Source organism: Myotis lucifugus, unplaced genomic scaffold (assembly GCF_000147115.1).
Source record: "Myotis lucifugus unplaced genomic scaffold, Myoluc2.0 scaffold_402, whole genome shotgun sequence".
NCBI lineage: Eukaryota > Metazoa > Chordata > Mammalia > Chiroptera > Vespertilionidae > Myotis > Myotis lucifugus.
Window position 1 is genome coordinate 982,851 of NW_005871450.1, and position 16,216 is coordinate 999,066.

The following is a 16,216-nucleotide window of genomic DNA, read 5'->3' on the forward strand; positions in this document are numbered from 1 at the left end:
GGAAACTGCATACTGTTTTCAACAGTGGCTGCACCATTCTGCATTCCCACCAGCAATATAAGAGGGTTCATTTTTTTCCACATCCTTGCCAGCACTTATTATTATTGATTTGTTGATGATAGCCATTCTGAAAGTTTGAGATGTTACCTCATTGTTGTTTTGATTTGAATTTCTTAGATGATTAGTAACTTTGAGTATGCTCTCATAAGTTGGTTATTTTTGAATGACTAAAAAGAGATAAACCAAGAAGAACAAGGGAAGATGTGGAAGGTTAGTGGAAAGAAATGTTGAGAAAGATATTTTGTGTATGAATGGTAGAAACTGATTATGGGAATATGCTTACACCTTAACCTAGCAAGGACTACTAACTTTATTAATTAAAATAGAAGCTTTACAAACAAGGCTCTCTATAACTGCTGCTGAGACAGGAAATTTTCTGATTAAATTCTTACTGTCTTCCTTGACTTTGGAATGTTTAGATGGTAATTGTAATTTATAGCATTGCGTTCTTATAGCCCTGTTTCTGCATAAACCTTAAGATTATAGCTTCCAATTGCCCAACTAGCAGGAATCAGATTAATAATTTATTGCATTTAAGTGTTTTCAATGGGGAATATATGGGCCATAGTAAATGGGAACCCATCTAATGGTCAGATTGTAATAACTGAAAAATTGTATAGTTTGTCCTCAAACTATGAGTAAATGTCATACTAGAGGCAAAATACAGAGAGCAAAACTTGGATTATAGGTTAGAAATAATCCAGACTGTTTTTCTTAGTGAAGGCGCATGGAACCTGCCTGCCTTCCACTTACCTACTTTTCACTTTCGAGAAAATTAATCCTTGACTTCCATCCAACATTACAGTCTTGGCCAACCACGGGCAAACTATGGCCTGCGGGCTGGATCAGGCCCGTTTGAAATGAATAAAACTATTGAAATAAACGACCATACCCTTTTATTTAATGATGTTTACTTTGAATTTATATAAGTTCACACAAACACTCCATCCATGCTTTTGTTCCGGCCCTCCGGTCCAGTTTAAGAACCCATTGTGGCCCTCGAGTCAAAAAGTTTGCCTACCCCTGGTCTTGGCCCATCCCCAGTGGTTCATTGTTCAGCAAGACAAACGCTTACACTAAGGCTTCCTAGGAATGACCCTTCCTAACACCATGGGAACATATTATCCAATCAAAATGCTGGTCATTAATGCATCCTTTAGATTGACTTATGACCAAAATTTGAAAGTGTTGACATAAAAGGGCAACATACTCAACCTGACAAACTCAGGGGAGGCCTGCGGTGGGATTTACAAACTCAGAGACTTACAGTAAGCACATAGGATGGTCTGAAATGAAAATTTTCTAAACAAAAGTGAGCCACGGTGGGTAGTCATGTCTAGGCCAATGCTTCCCTAACAAAGGTCAATCTTTAGTTTAATTGAGCCTGTCTACAATAGCATACTTTTGGAATGTTTGTGTAATTCTTTATTTCCAGACTTCCTACTGCACTGTAGAACCCCTCATTGTTATTGTCATCATATTAATTGTTAACTGTTAATATTCTGTACCCATCCATGTAATATTTAGTATGTGTCTACTTGTTTTACTTTTTATTGAATCTCAGAGATTTCCCCACTTTGATTTATCCCGCCTTCTAATATTTCACCAGTGGATTTCATGTAACCCCTTACAACTTCTGCTTTGATTGTAATGTATAAAATAAGAAGTAAAACTCCAATTCTCTGAAGCATTTTCTCAGTCCATTGAGTTTTGGCTTTCAAGCAATTCTCATCAGTTTGGCTCAAATAAAATCATAAAAATTATCTATAGGTTTAAACTCTTCTTATATTGGCAGCCAACAATTCCTACACATTTTACTTACCCTCATCTCATCAGGGAAATTCCAGCTTCTAAGCAAGGTTTTGTCTTTATGGTGAACTGCCCTTACCTTGCATCTCTCCAGAGGCCTGCAAGTGTTTCTTCATCATCACAAAAGACACTCTTATCAACTCTTATAAACCAGAACATTCCAAGTGTTTTTTTGTTGCTCAGTTCCAAGAACCAGGAAATAACACCAAATATCTTTCTATGGTATCATATAGGGAAACTGAAGATTTTTGAGGTGGGATCACTTGCCTGGGATCATCTTGCAGGTGGGCTCAGACATGCCATGTATTGGAACATGGGATTTATGCTCGACTCCTTTCCATGTTCCCTCCGATGTCAGGTAGAGTGAAAGGTTAAATATTCCATTCCCCCACTCCTTGTGATTGAGAATTCAGATGTGAATTAAACTCAGCCTCTGAGATGCACTTGTGTCTAATTTAGAAGCTGGAAAGGAGATGGGCCTATTATTTTTGCTACTGTGTTGACTGATGGGTGGCCTCTGGCAGACACAGCTAATTCTTTACCTGTGCGAGGGGCTGTGCCAGCGTGACCTTGAAACCCAACTTCCAGTGGCAACTCTTTAACTTCTATTTCTCTAACCCTTTAATAATTTTACAGACACCAAATTCTTTGTGTGGAAGACTTTTCTAAACAAATATTTATGGAATGTTTATTTAAGAACAAGTTAAACTCCACGAGTGCAGGGCCTACGTACTTCCTGCTCTCTGTGGTGTTCCCAGGGCCCAGCCCTGACCTGAAACACCACAGATACTCAGTAAACTCTCATTAAATGGATGAGGGAAGCCATATAATGGAAGCCAGTAACCCTGTGTGACACTTGCAATCAGACCATGTTCCTTATCCACACGAAGGCCTTGGTGTCAGCCTGGGAGGAGGCCACAGCCCCTTTTTACACTGTAATGTCCCAGGGCCAGGTGTTTACCACACTTACAGTGAGGAAAGGGGGACAGGAACCTCCTCACAGTGAGGGGTCAGACCACTCTGATTTCATTGCCAGGAAATCACAGCCCTCCCCACCCCTAATCTCTTCAGGGCCTGGAAAGCAGCCCATTTCTGACTTTTATCACAGATCCCTAACCTGGCAGACATTCTGGGTTCTCCATCCCAGGTAGAGTTTCTACCACGGCAGGAGGGTGCTTACGCTTACCTCAAGGAAATTAGGGGATGACTCCCCATCCCCAATGTCCATGGTCTGGATACAGCTGCCTGTGGCCCCATAGAGACATCTCACCAGCCCACCATGTCCTGGGGAACAAGGGAACTTCCTCAGCAGATGGGAGAGGAGAACCTAGGATATGGGGGTGCTTCCATCTCAGAAGTGCTGAGGGTCCCACGGGGGCCACCCTTCCCCTCACAGAGGAATCCACAGAGTCCCCTGGTTGACATTCCATGTGTAGCTGCTCCAGAACCTGGGCCCCTTGGGGAGGCCTAGAGCAGATGACAGACAGGGACACGGGGGACTGGATGCAACATCCCAATGTTGTGATGGAATACATAGAGGGCAGTTTGGTGATCAACTATCCAGGCCAGTACCCTCTCCCAAAAGAGCCCTCACCAGGCCCTGAATTTGAAAACCTGGAACAGCACATCCTCCTGAAACAGCACATCCACCAGAGGGGACAGCTCCCCAGACACTGGATTCATAATACTCTGGAGAAAGCCAGTCCTCTCACTGGGCCCAGCCTGCCCTGGGATGCAGTCAGGAGACATGAGACACACCAGGACCAAGTCCCGGATGGCTGGCTCTTAGTCTAGAGGTCAAAGCTCACCTCTGTCCAGGGCTCACAGTGAGCTCCCACCTTCTGGAGCCTGGTCAGCATTCCTAGTGCAGTACCTGACATTGCCTGCAGGTCTCATTTTGCCTTCCAGGGGTCGATATTGAGAAGCACCTACAAAGCACAGGAAATCCACACTTGAACTGGGCTTTGGCTAAGGAGGTGCAGAAGGAGACCTATTTCCATTCCCTGACTAACAGATTTTTTCTGGCCCCTCTGTCATGCCTGCACCATCCCACCTGCTCTTTCCAGAAAGTGTGAATGAAAACAGGGCTGTGCAAGAAACCTGATAAGCCCAGGGGGCCACATGACAGGCCTGGCAAGCTCAGTGACGCACAGTGTGGTTGGATCACAAATGCCTAACTGGGCAGGTGATGGCAGGTAGTCAGGTCACAGGCCCACAGCATCCTTAGCAAATGTCAGACTTTACCTCAACTGAGCCCTTTCCCTGTTCTTATGCATCATGGATAACATACCTTTGACATCACATACCTCTAGCAAATTTTCTTTGCTAGACCCATTGAAGGCAGAGCCTGCGGTGCCAGAATACAAGACAACAAAGCTCTCATGTTGCCTGGTTCCCTGCACCACCTCTGTACCTGCTGGAATTGTTAACTGTACTCGACCCTCCAATGTCAAAATAATACGTTTTTCTCCATTTTGCTTTTTATTTATTTCTAGAGATCTCCCTGCTATGCTTTTCCTCACTTTCCAATGGATTTAATGCAACTTTTTTCATCTTCTCCTTTGATTATCATGTAAAAAATAAGCTACAAAACTGCTGTTCCTCTCAGGATTTGAGATCTTGCTTGCAGTCATATGACATCGATTCAGCTGAAAATACTCATAAGAATCCTGCACAGGTTTGGACATTTCTGACCTTGACAGGGTCTAGGTGCAGCTGCTTTTTCAGGGATCTCTATGCTGCTCCCCAACTCATAACTGGAATAACACAGAGGTGACTTCAAAAAAGTCCCCAAGGCAGAGGACAGTGGCTGCCCGAAGAGTCAGGGAGGACATGGAGAGGGTCAACCAGCAAAGAGAGGGAGGGTCTCCTTGAAAAAATTCCCCAAGGACTCTGGAGCCCACAGCCACCTGAGCTCCCACCACAGTCCTTGCTCCATACCTTAACCTTCACACCTGGAAACTGTAGATCCTCCTGAGACACTTGGTGATGTGGTCTCTGTCTCTGCAAAGAAAAGCCAGGCCGGCGACAACCTGAGATAGAAGGAGGGTCCCCTCTGCACTCATCACCTAGATTGACGCTTTCTCACCCCCAGTCACCTCTGTGGCTTTCCTGCTGGGAGGAAATCCCATCTTCCCAGCACATTTGGGAACACAGGAAAGAACTGGTGCCCAGCTTGGTGTCTGTGTCACAAACAGAAATAATCCCCAGTTTGGGGCCTGTGGGCCTCCCTGCATGGTGCTGACAGACCCAAGACCAAGATGCAGCAGGGGCCAATGCTATTGTGAGAGGGTCAGCCTCTCAGGGGCCATGTGCCTCCAACAGCCTTGCTATAGCCAGTGGGCTCACAGGCCAGTAAGTTCCACCTCCCCTGACAGCTTCTCAGGTGCATAGTCTCTGGTTCACGGCACAGCTGCAGAGTCAGAATTTACATTTTAACAGGATGTGGAGACCCTCCCTGTGCACAGGAGAGGGGCAGGGCCCCCCACCCTCACATCATAGGGTCTCATCCTAGCATCCATGTGGATGGGCTGCTGCTGAAGCAGCCTTTCTAAAATGTCACTTGGGCATCCCAGTCCTTACAAAGTTTCACAGGAAATCCAATGCACAGCCGGGGTGACATCCCTGTGACAATTTTATGAGGTTTTCCTAGAACTCTTTTGCTGAAGGAAAATGTCAAACATGTACTGACAGGGAGCTGTGGAGAATGACCAAGAACTGGACGCCTCAGGCTACTGCTCTTCTGGGCACCAGACTGTGCATGTGTAAGATTGTGTTTGTATCTGTGTGTGTTGTCAGAGGCTTCACCAGTTTCCAGGGAACCAAAATACTAAAAGGGGAAACAGCCTTGGCAAAAATGAGGGTAGGGAAAAGGAGGGTTCTGAGCCCTGACCCCGCCCTGGCCCACATGACCAGGGAGGTTATCTTGCCCCAGCATGAGGCTCAGCATACAGTTAGGAGGGACAGCACATCCCACCAGTCTGGACAGAGGTGCCTGGGAGCCTTACTTGACATCAAACTCTTGTCTCAGAGGGTGGGACAGAGCAGGCAGCAGTCATCATGGAGTTCCCTGCAGCCTCTTCCAGCAGAGGACTTGTCCCCTGGCTGGGACTCCTAATGGCTGGTAAGGAGGAGACAATCCCTGGGAATGGAAGGGAGGTTGGCAGTCGGAGACTGGCCAAGATCTCCTGGGGAGGATGGCGCTCTGGGAGGGGAGGAAGGGCTTCCCCTTGGACCTGAGTGAAAGGACAGGGACGCAGAGTAGGATGAGAGAGGGGGCTCAGCAGCAGGAAAATCTCATCATGTGGAGAGGGCCAGAAAAATCTCAATTGCTGTTCATTTTCTGTTATTTATCACTGGGTATTGAATTTTGACAACTGACCACAGTCATAACAATTTATTGCAGGTGATATCAGAAACATTTTAACCAGGGTCACTAAATATTGTCCCCACCACCAACTATAAATATGGGCAAATACAACATGGGACGTGGTCAAGCCTGGGAACACTCATTCATGCACCCACAGGTGTTTGCAGCCTATTGCAGGCACTGGGGGCACAAGATCACAACACCCTCTGCCCACATGCTTCTCACATTATACATGGAGAAAAGAGACGAGAAGAGATCTACATGTGACATCATGTACCCACAAGTGCCCTGAAGGGCACAGAGCAGGGACAGGTCAGAGAGTGAAGATAGAGGGTCTTTAGAGAATGTGGTCAGGGAAGGTCTTCCAAGAAGGCCCCTGAGTGTCAACAGGGATCTGAGGGCAGTGAGGAGGACAGCCACACAGACAGGTGGGACAGAGAATTCAAAACAAAAAGCATAGGATCCGAGGTGCTGAAGCCATGGTGGCCATGTTGCTGACCTTGACCAAAGAGATGCACACACGAACTCACAGGCAGACCAAGGCTGAGAGATGAAGAGAAATGCCTCATCTCTCCATCCCAATACACCGATGAAATACTGACCAATTTTTCTCTTCTCTTCTAGTCTTCCTCTTAACCTTGTGGATTCCGCCCACCACTGCACGATTTGAGATTGTCAAGACCAGTGCTCTTGAAGGGCAGGATGTGATTCTACGTACCCAAAATATGCCTCCCAATGTTACAGGCTTTTTTTGGTACAGGGGATTCATGGTGAACTACACTAATTTAATTGTATATGTGTCATGGTGTTCAGGGCAATATATAAAAGGGCCCAAATACACTGGTCGAGAGACAGTAAAATTTGATGGATCTCTGATCATAAGAAACGTCACTGTGTGGGACCTAGGAATCTACATCGGAGTAGCTGTCCTTAACCATTCAAAAACAGAAATAGGATTTGGATGGCTCAATGTATACCGTGAGTTATTGCTCTCTGACCTCTAGGTGTCGGGTGGGGTGAATTCTACTTCACACACAGGACTGCCAGCCCTGGACTCTCCTCCATCCCCCTCTGCACTGTGTCCCAAGTTTGGTTTTGGCATTTAGTGCAGGACACACAGTGGAGACAAATTTCCTAAAGTCAGATTTCCCTTCCCAGATTCCAGCCCCACAGACATTCACCACAGAGAGAAGGACCAGTTTGATGAGATTGAGTCAGCCTAGAGACACCTGTATCAGTCCAGGTCCCTGATCCTCTTTCCTTGATCATGTCCCTAAGATAGACCCTGCAGGGCTCTGTAAGGTGCTGGCCTGAGGGGCTCCCTGGGTTCTTCACAGAGAATCTCAGTTTGGACAGCCCCTCTCCAGGCCCCTGTCACAATGTCCTGACTCCTGAGTCCCTGGGGAGCCTATGTGAGGTTGGGTTTTGCCTCCGGGGAAGGGCTGAGGGAGAGCAACAGTTTTCCAGGTGGCAGAGTCACAAGGCTCCTGATCTGGTCACTATTTGGGGCTCAACTCTAAGAGCAATGTCTGGGAATAGATGGAGCCTGGTCCATCCCCTGAGACTGTGTGTGGCAAGCACAACTGGACCAGCTCCACAGATTATTAGCTGACTCTTCTGGGGAACTTGGGAGATTCTAGGGAAAGGTCAGCATCCCAAGGGAGGAGCAGGAGAAAAGATGCCCCTGGCAGCTGCTCATCCACCAGAGATCAGCCCAGGGGATTCTCTCTTGAAGTTCACCAATAACAAATGCCTCTTTTTGAGCAGTTTTCCTTCCCAATATTTATGTCAGATACTGTAAATATTATATGATTAGTACATTGTCAGCCTGGCAGTCAAATATTCATTTTCCTTCACTGAGGGGAAAGTGAGGCATAGGGAGATACAGTCCCTAAGCAGAATCACGAAGTCCATGAGAAATTGATCTGAGACACTTGAGGTCTATCTGCTGCCATAGCTCCATCTTTTCTTCCAATCCCACTGGCCTTATTAGATGTCTTTGGATCCCTAGATCAATCATTGGTTCATTTCCTTCCTTCTTAGGGGTCTTCAGCTCAGAGGGGTAGATTTGGTCTGGGGAGTGAAGTCAAATTTAGAATAAATTAATTTTTACTGTGGAACCAAATTACCCTCAGTACCATCAAAATCAGTGCTGAGATCTTTGAGGAAGGAGCATAGCCCCAGGTCTCAAGCACACACTCAGTCATTCTCACCCTCTATTTCTTCACAGGGCCAGTGAATGTGCCCACACTCCTAGCCAGCAACACCACAGTCACAGAGAATGAGGATGCTGTGGTCATGACCTGCTACACAGATGAGATCTTCATTAACTGGTTATTCAATGCTACGAGTCTGCAGCTCAAGGAGAGGATGAAGCTGTCTGAGGACAACACAACCCTCACCATAGACCCTGTCAGGAGAGAGGATGCTGGGAACTACCAGTGTAAAGTCTCCAACCCCGTCAGCTCCACTGAAAGTGCGCCTGTAGAGTTAGATGTCAAGTATTAGTGATCCTCCTCTCCTCCTCTGTGTTCTTAAACTAAAAAAAAAATAAAAATGCACCTATCAGATTTCTTGTGGTGGTGGAAATTACTTAGAAGACTTGCTTTGAATCAATAAATACTAAAAAATGTGAGCTGGCATTGTCATTATTGTTGGCATAAGGTAACATTCCACATTGGACCCCAGCTCTGGTTGTTCCCATTTGCACCATCTCCACAATGGAGGGGACACCATGTGCTTCACAGGAGGGGCAGTCATTGTCTGATGACTGGCAGGAGTAAGAGATAAGCTCACAGGAACATAAACTTTTTCCCATTCCAGGGAGACCTGTGGAGGCTGCCTGGACACTTGTGATGATGGGAATTGGCAAGATAACACTTCTGTGAGATGCAACAGTGACACTGTCTCCCTGTTTTACTTCTCCCAACAAATTACTAATGCTTTCTGGAGTATTCTTATGTTCATAGCAGTAGATTTATTTGCATGAATTCAGTAGCACTCTGTCCTCTTTGTTGATAGAATAGAATAGGGAATGATGGTAATGCAACCATGGCTTAGCAAATGTCCTTAGTTCAAACTGATGCCCACAGAATTATAAATGACGTCACCTTTTATGGAGCTAATTTTGACCTGATGAAGACTTGTAATCTGTTTGAGAGGAGGGCATCACCCAAAGCTAGAGAGACTGCAGGTGAAGTGTGAGGGTGAGGCCGCCTAAGCTCAAGGGGCTTTTAAATCTCCCATGTCAGGTTTCATAAAAAAGCCTGCATCAGAGCAAAATATGAGGTGAATGTCAGTACTCTGCACTTAGGTCACCAAGCAGAAACCAGCCATGTTGGAGGATGGAAAATACTCTTCTTCCTTGGAGATGACATTTTATCAAAGGGAAGGTGACTGTAGAGAGAAATGTATTGTCTCCATGGAAAACTCCAGAAGCTCGGCCTTTTGGGAGATCAGATGCCATCTCTGTTCAGTCTCTCCACCTTTTTGCATTTATTTATAAATGGCTGGGGACTTGCTCTTATTTATAAATCACGGGAACTAATGGTGATGCAAACTGGGTCTTGGCTGAAAGGATTTAGGTGTGTTTCCCTCCACTGTGCAGAAAGCAGTTGTGTTATGAACAAGAGGCCTCATTATTGCATCAGAGTCTCTAACCTTTCTTCCTGACTATAAGCCTCTTATGTTGATTTTTTGTTTTTACAGCATCTCCTTTAGAAATGTAACTGCAATTTGTAATTGCAGATTCATTCTCCATCCTTTTGCAATATACCTATGTCTCCTTAAAAGCTTCTTGACATTCAGCTGGAGTGTTTCAGTGATTGAGCATCAACTCAAGAAACAGGAGGTCATGGTTCAATTCTCAGTCAGGACACATGCCTGTGTTTCAGGATTGATCCCCAGTAGTGATGTGCAGGAAGCAGTCAATCAATGATTCTCTTTCAACAATGATGTTTCTATGTCTCTCCCCTTCTCCTTTCCTCTCTCTAAAATCAATAATAGTGTACGTTTAAAAAGCATAACTTCTTTTCAGTTATGATTCATATAGTATCTGCCTAGAAATTTTGGGTCCATTCTGCTAAAATTTAATTCTCCTGTTTTCCATGTTTCATTCTCTGAGGAAGAGTAGGAGCTTAACTTGGGTGGAAACATTTTGAACCAAGATGTAAAAAGTCCTGCTTACCCTCACCAGTGTGGCCAAGTTGGTTGGCACTTTGTCCCGAACACCTAAAGTTTGCATGTTCAATCCTCAGTCAAGGCATTTATGGTATGTGTGTTCCCCCACGTCCTATGTGGTTCAGGGTTCAGGATCTGGAAGAGGAGCTGCACACAAATGAAAGAGAAAAGACAAGAGATAATTTGGAAATATTGGAGGGCCAGGCGGGCAAGTCCAACTCAAGGGGAAGGACTTCCACTGATGCCCAGGCCTCGCCAGGTTTTTATTCAACTTTGGTTAAACAGAAAACCCTTAGTCAGTCAGGTAATTGCAGTAACAGACAGGCTACCTTAAAGGTCAGTAAATATTAGAAGGATTTACTATAAGACTATTTGATCAGGAAATAGCTTGAGCCCCCTTTGTCAGGACTAGATAATTGGTGCATAACTCAGGCCCTTGCCATGGGTTCAAGGGTCACCAGCGTTCTGGGATCCTTGTTTGCACTTCTCTTCTAGTGAAGACAATGATCGGCCTCCTGCATCTCCCCTGTTTCTTTTCCTTAGTAATTCCGCATCTCTAGACTAGAAATAAACATATGAGAACAAAAATGAGACAAGCAATAGTTGGTATGTTGAGGGGCAAATTAATCAGTCTGCAGTAAGTTTCTCCCTGGGCCAACAGTTCTTTGAGTCCCAATTTAATGTCATTGTCCAACAGTTCTTTATGTGTACATGCCAGCAATGATATGCTAGTTTTGGATGGTGGGCAAATGGTGGCAATGCATGTCCCACCTTCTCCAGCTCGGTCTGGGCAATCTGCAGCGAAGCACATCTGCTGACTGCTAGCATGGCAAGGAGTCTTCACCATCTTCATTTCTGGAGCAATCTGGTCAGTTTCTTTTTGTAATATGTTGTTGCAGGAATCCACTCGGGCATGGAGGAGTTTTCTGGAAATATGCAAACATATCCTCGACCAAAGGTTAATAAAGGAAACTTTTTTATAACTAGACTTGGGATCCTTTCTTTTCATTGTGCCCAAACCATTTTCCTTTGGCTTATTTTGACACCATGTGTGTTTTCATAGGTGTCTTGTCTTCAGCATTACAAGTGAAAAGTAATTTTTATTTATTTTTTTAAAAAATATATTTTATTGGTTTTTTACAGAGAGGAAGGGAGAGGGATAGAGAGCTAGAAATATCAATGAGAAAGAAACATCGATCAGCTGCCACCTGCACCCTCCCTACTGGGTATGTGCCCACAAACAAGGTACATGCCCTTGACCGGAATTGAACCTGGTAACCTTGAGTCCGCAGGCCGACGCTCTATCCACTGAGCCAAATTGGCTAGGGCTGAAAAATAGTTTTTAAAGTAAAAATTTTTCTTGATATAATTTACTCACAGGGGATTATTCCACTATCTCCCTTCTTTTTTTGATCTAAATAATATTGAGAGGCTTTTGGAAATTTTGCAATGCAGTCTTCATAACTTTTTAATTTTAAATTTTTGTACAGGAATAGGACTGCTTTGAATTCACTGCAAGTTTACTATGACATAAACCATTAATAAAAAATTAGTTGACACACCTTCACAGAACTTTAACTGGAGAAACCAAGATGGCGGCATAGGTAAACACCTGAAATTGCTTCTCCCTCAACCACTTCAAAACTACAACTAAAAGACAAAACAGACATCATCCAGAACCACAGGAGGGCTGGCTGAGTGGGAACTCTACAACTAGAAGGAAAGAGAAAAGCACACTGAGACTCAGAGGAGGTGCGGAAGTAAAGTGCTAAGGTACGGGGGCACGAGGAAAGGGCTGGCAACGAAGGACACTGGTGTCTTTTTCAATCGGGAAGGAGTCTCAAGCTCCAAACTGCTCTGAACTCCAGTTCCTGGCGAGTCTCTGGGGACCCAGACTCATATGGGGAGAAACTGGACTGTCTGGCTGCGGGCAGAACTCGAGGGCGGCTTTCTCTCAGAGGTGCTTGCAGCGATTAGCGTGGGACACTGAGACCTGGTGGCCTCTTAGGACAGGGCTGAGGATCAGCCATAGCTATTTGCTCCGCCCTGTTGTTCCCTTGAGAACCTGTCCCACCTAAGCTGTGTGCAGAGGCTTTTGCATATGAAAGGCCTGACCCTTTGCATTCTGAAAATTACCTAACAAACTGCAGCTGGGTCAGAGAGACCCAGAACATCCAAAAGAAGGCCCAAGTCCCCACAGCAGCTTGCATTGCTTCACAGCTGGGCCTCATCTGGGCACCTCCAAATCCCAAACAAGGAAGGGGAATGCAGATCTCTCCATAGCTCCTGAAGGGTAGCCTCAGGCAGAGGCTAAATTAGCACCTCCTTAGAGATCTAAGAGTCAGTGTACCCAGTGGTCAGATGGGACCATCCAGATTACAATCCTTGGATCCTTAAGGGACACACTCAGGGGGCAGACTCAGTGAGCACCAAAGCTCCACTGAAGCAAGTCTTGCCCCATAAGGGTGTCTTCAGCACAGAAGTTCTCCCACTGTAGACACAGCTGATTCTCAGACAATAAGCCTGGAGGCCAATTCCTCCCAGTGATACCTACAACAACCAAGGCTTAACTACAACAAGACTGTGCATACAGCCCACAAAGGGGTGCACCAAGAGTGTCCACCTCAGGTAATTGGGGAGGCTGAGCCACTGGGCCCTATAGGACACATAGCACACAAAATCACTCTATCAACACATGGAAGCAGCCAAAATGCGGAGACAAAGAAACAGATCACAAATGACAGAAATGGAGGAAAGCAAACGACTGGATATAGAGTTGAAAATCACACTTCTAAGGTTTTTCAAGAACTTTCTAGAAACTGCTGATAAATTTAGTGAGACCGTCGAGGATATGAAAAAGGACCAACTAGAAATTAAACATACAGTGATTGAAGTGAAGAATAATATACAGAGATCCAACAGCAGACAAGAGGATCCCAAGAATCAAGTCAAAGATTTGAAATACGAAAAAGCAAAAAATACCCAACTGGAAAAGCAAAAAGAAAAAAGAATCCAAAAATATCAAGATAGTGTAAGGAGCCTCTGGGACAGCTTCATGTGTACCAACATCAGAATTATAAGGGTGCCAGAAGAAGAGAGAGAGCAAGATATTGAAAACATATTTGAAGAAATAATGACAGAAAACTTCCCCTACCTGGTGAATGAAATAGACTTGCAAGTCCAGGAAGCACAGAGAACCCCCAAACAAAAGGAATCCAAAGAGGACCACACCAAGACACATCATAATTAAAATGCCAAGGGCAAAAGACAAAGAGAGAATCTTAAAAGCAGCAAGAGAAAAAAAGTCAGTTACCTACAAGGGAGTACCCATACAACTGTCAGCTGATTTCTCAACAGAAACTTTGCAGGCCAGAAGAGAGTGGCAAGAAATATTCAAAGTGATGAATACCAAGAACCTACAACCAAGATTATTTTATCCAGCAGAGCTATCATTCAGAATTGAAGGTCAGATAAAGAGCTTCACTGATGAGAAAAAACAAAAGGAGTTCATCACCAGCAAACCAGTATTATATGAAATGCTGAAAGGTATTCCTTAAGAAGAAAAAGGTAAAGAAAAAAATTATGAACGACAAATACATATCTATCAACAAGTGAATCTAAAAATCAAGTGAATAAAAAATCTGATGAACAGAGTAAAAAGCTGAATATAATAGAATCAGGGGCATAGAAAGGGAGTGGAATGGCAATTCTCAGGGGGAAAAGGTGTGTGGGGGTCTGGGAAGAGACTGGACAAAAATCTAAACCTATGGATGAGGACAGTGTTGGTGGGAACTGGGTGGAGGGGAGCTATGGGGGAAAAAAAGAGGAACAACTGTAATAATATGAAGAATAAAGTTTTATTTAAAAAAAATTAGCTAATGCTTCAGGAACAGTTTCCTGCCCAGTCCAAAATTGTTTTTTTTTAGTGAATATTTATTTTTAAGTAGCCAATTTAAATTAATCTAAAATAAAGTTTATTTTTTAACTTCACTTGTCCTAGGTTATAGACAGTAAATGACATTAACTAAAATTGTGCTATTAGCCTTTGAATAACTTTATCTAAGTTTTCTCATGGAGGCAAAAACACAAATTACTTACTTTTGCTTATGAAGCCTAACATTGACTTTTCATTACAGCTTTCATGTATTTGAAGGAAACCTCTTTTTATTTCCTTCCAGAGCAATTATTAGGACATACTTAGAGAGTTTCTCTTAAAAGACACTCTTCTTTCTTTTTACACCAAGCAACTTACAGGGCTGCTGCTTGGATATTGGGTCATGCAGCTGAATAGCTATATTTCAATGACTCTCATTACATTATGTTGACTACTAGTAAGTATCAGATTTAATATTTTAATAATAATCTTTAATTTACCCTGTAGATATTAGCGGAAGATATTTCAAAATTTTTAAATTTCTCCTTTTTATTAGCCTTAGAATTATATTTTTAAAGATTATCCCCTTGGGCATATTTGCATATACAGAGGGATTATGAGTAGTCCCAGTAACTTTCAGAGAGATTTATTACAATTTAATTGCTTATAAAACACAAAAATTATTTACTAAAAAATAAATTTCCACACTTTAGGCATTTTGTCATTACAACTATATAATTTCTTCCAACTTAATTTGAATTCTTAGAAGCTTCAAATTTCAGGTGGCAAGTTAAATACTTAGCATTTCTCAAATTAGTAATACATTTATATTTTAAGGATGTAATTCCAATAGAATACAAGGCATATTCAATTAACAGATTAAATTCTATCCTCTAGATTTTTGTTAAATCAGGTAAACTCAGGTTAATATTTCCATTTTTTGTCATTTTAAAAAACCCAGATATTTAATAATTTTTATTATTTAATTCAGCAATGTTCTAAAGTCTTAAGTTACCAAGGCTTTGAAAAACCATGTTTTTGGCAAGAAGGCAGGGGGAGGGAATTTAAAAGCGCCACTTTTTTCTTTAAAGATAAGGTTTCTGTTGCCACTGCAGGCTTCTCTGGCTTTTCTGCTTCTACAGGGAGAAGAGCGACTGGCCCTTTACTATCAACACATTATCACAGTAGAGCTTTACCACAAAGTCTGATATACTGATAAGCTTTCTGCATATAATTTAGCTGATTTTGCACGTCATTATACTGTACCAGCCCTGATAATATTTCATAAGTTATTTGAGCATTCAGCCAGGTTTATCCTCTTTAGTCTCTTTGAAAGTCTCTGGCAAATGAAATACCGTGTTCCACAAGGAGAAACAGTCTGGAGGCAAGTTTTTTCCCTGCTGATGAGCCCTTTTTTTTTTCCAAGTTCTGACTAACTTTTTCCCAATATGCAAGACCTAATGTACCTTCTTCAGGAAACCAAGGGTTATGTTCTATAATAACATGCAAAAACTGTAAGAGATTAGCTTCTGAAACTTTAATTCCTTAAGCATGCAAATCAAAAATCTACAATAAAGTTTCTTACTTTTAAGCCGAATCCTGCCCCATTAGCCTGGCTAGAAAGACACGATCCCAAACTACTTACAGGTTGCGATTTCTGCAGCTGATCGTGGGCTCTGTGTGCGGTGAAATATCTTCCCATCTCTAAGGTGAATTCTTTCCCACCTTGCCAGTGAATCTTATTTTTTCGCTCTAGGCGAAGTCTTCTCTTCCAGATGTCCCCTTGAGGCGCCAGATGTGTATGTGTGTTCCCCCACATCCTGCGTGGTTCAAGGTTCAGGATCTGGAAGAGGAGCCACACACAAAGGAAAGAGAGGAGACAAGAGATAATTTGGAAATATTGGAGGGCCAGGCAGGCAATTCCA

At 43.5% G+C, this 16,216-nt stretch overlaps 1 long non-coding RNA gene across 2 annotated transcripts; it reads left to right on the forward strand.

The window, feature by feature from the left end:
- Positions 1–5,900: 5,900 nt before the first annotated feature.
- On the forward strand, positions 5,901–8,749 carry LOC102426965. 2 transcript variants are annotated; one of them, XR_002826134.1, is made up of 3 exons: positions 5,901–5,992; positions 6,863–7,008; positions 8,469–8,749. It is a non-coding gene; the product is annotated as an uncharacterized LOC102426965 (long non-coding RNA). The 2 variants fall into 2 exon arrangements; XR_002826135.1 differs by having other exon boundaries at positions 6,863–6,992.
- The last annotated feature ends 7,467 nt before the right edge of the window (positions 8,750–16,216 follow it).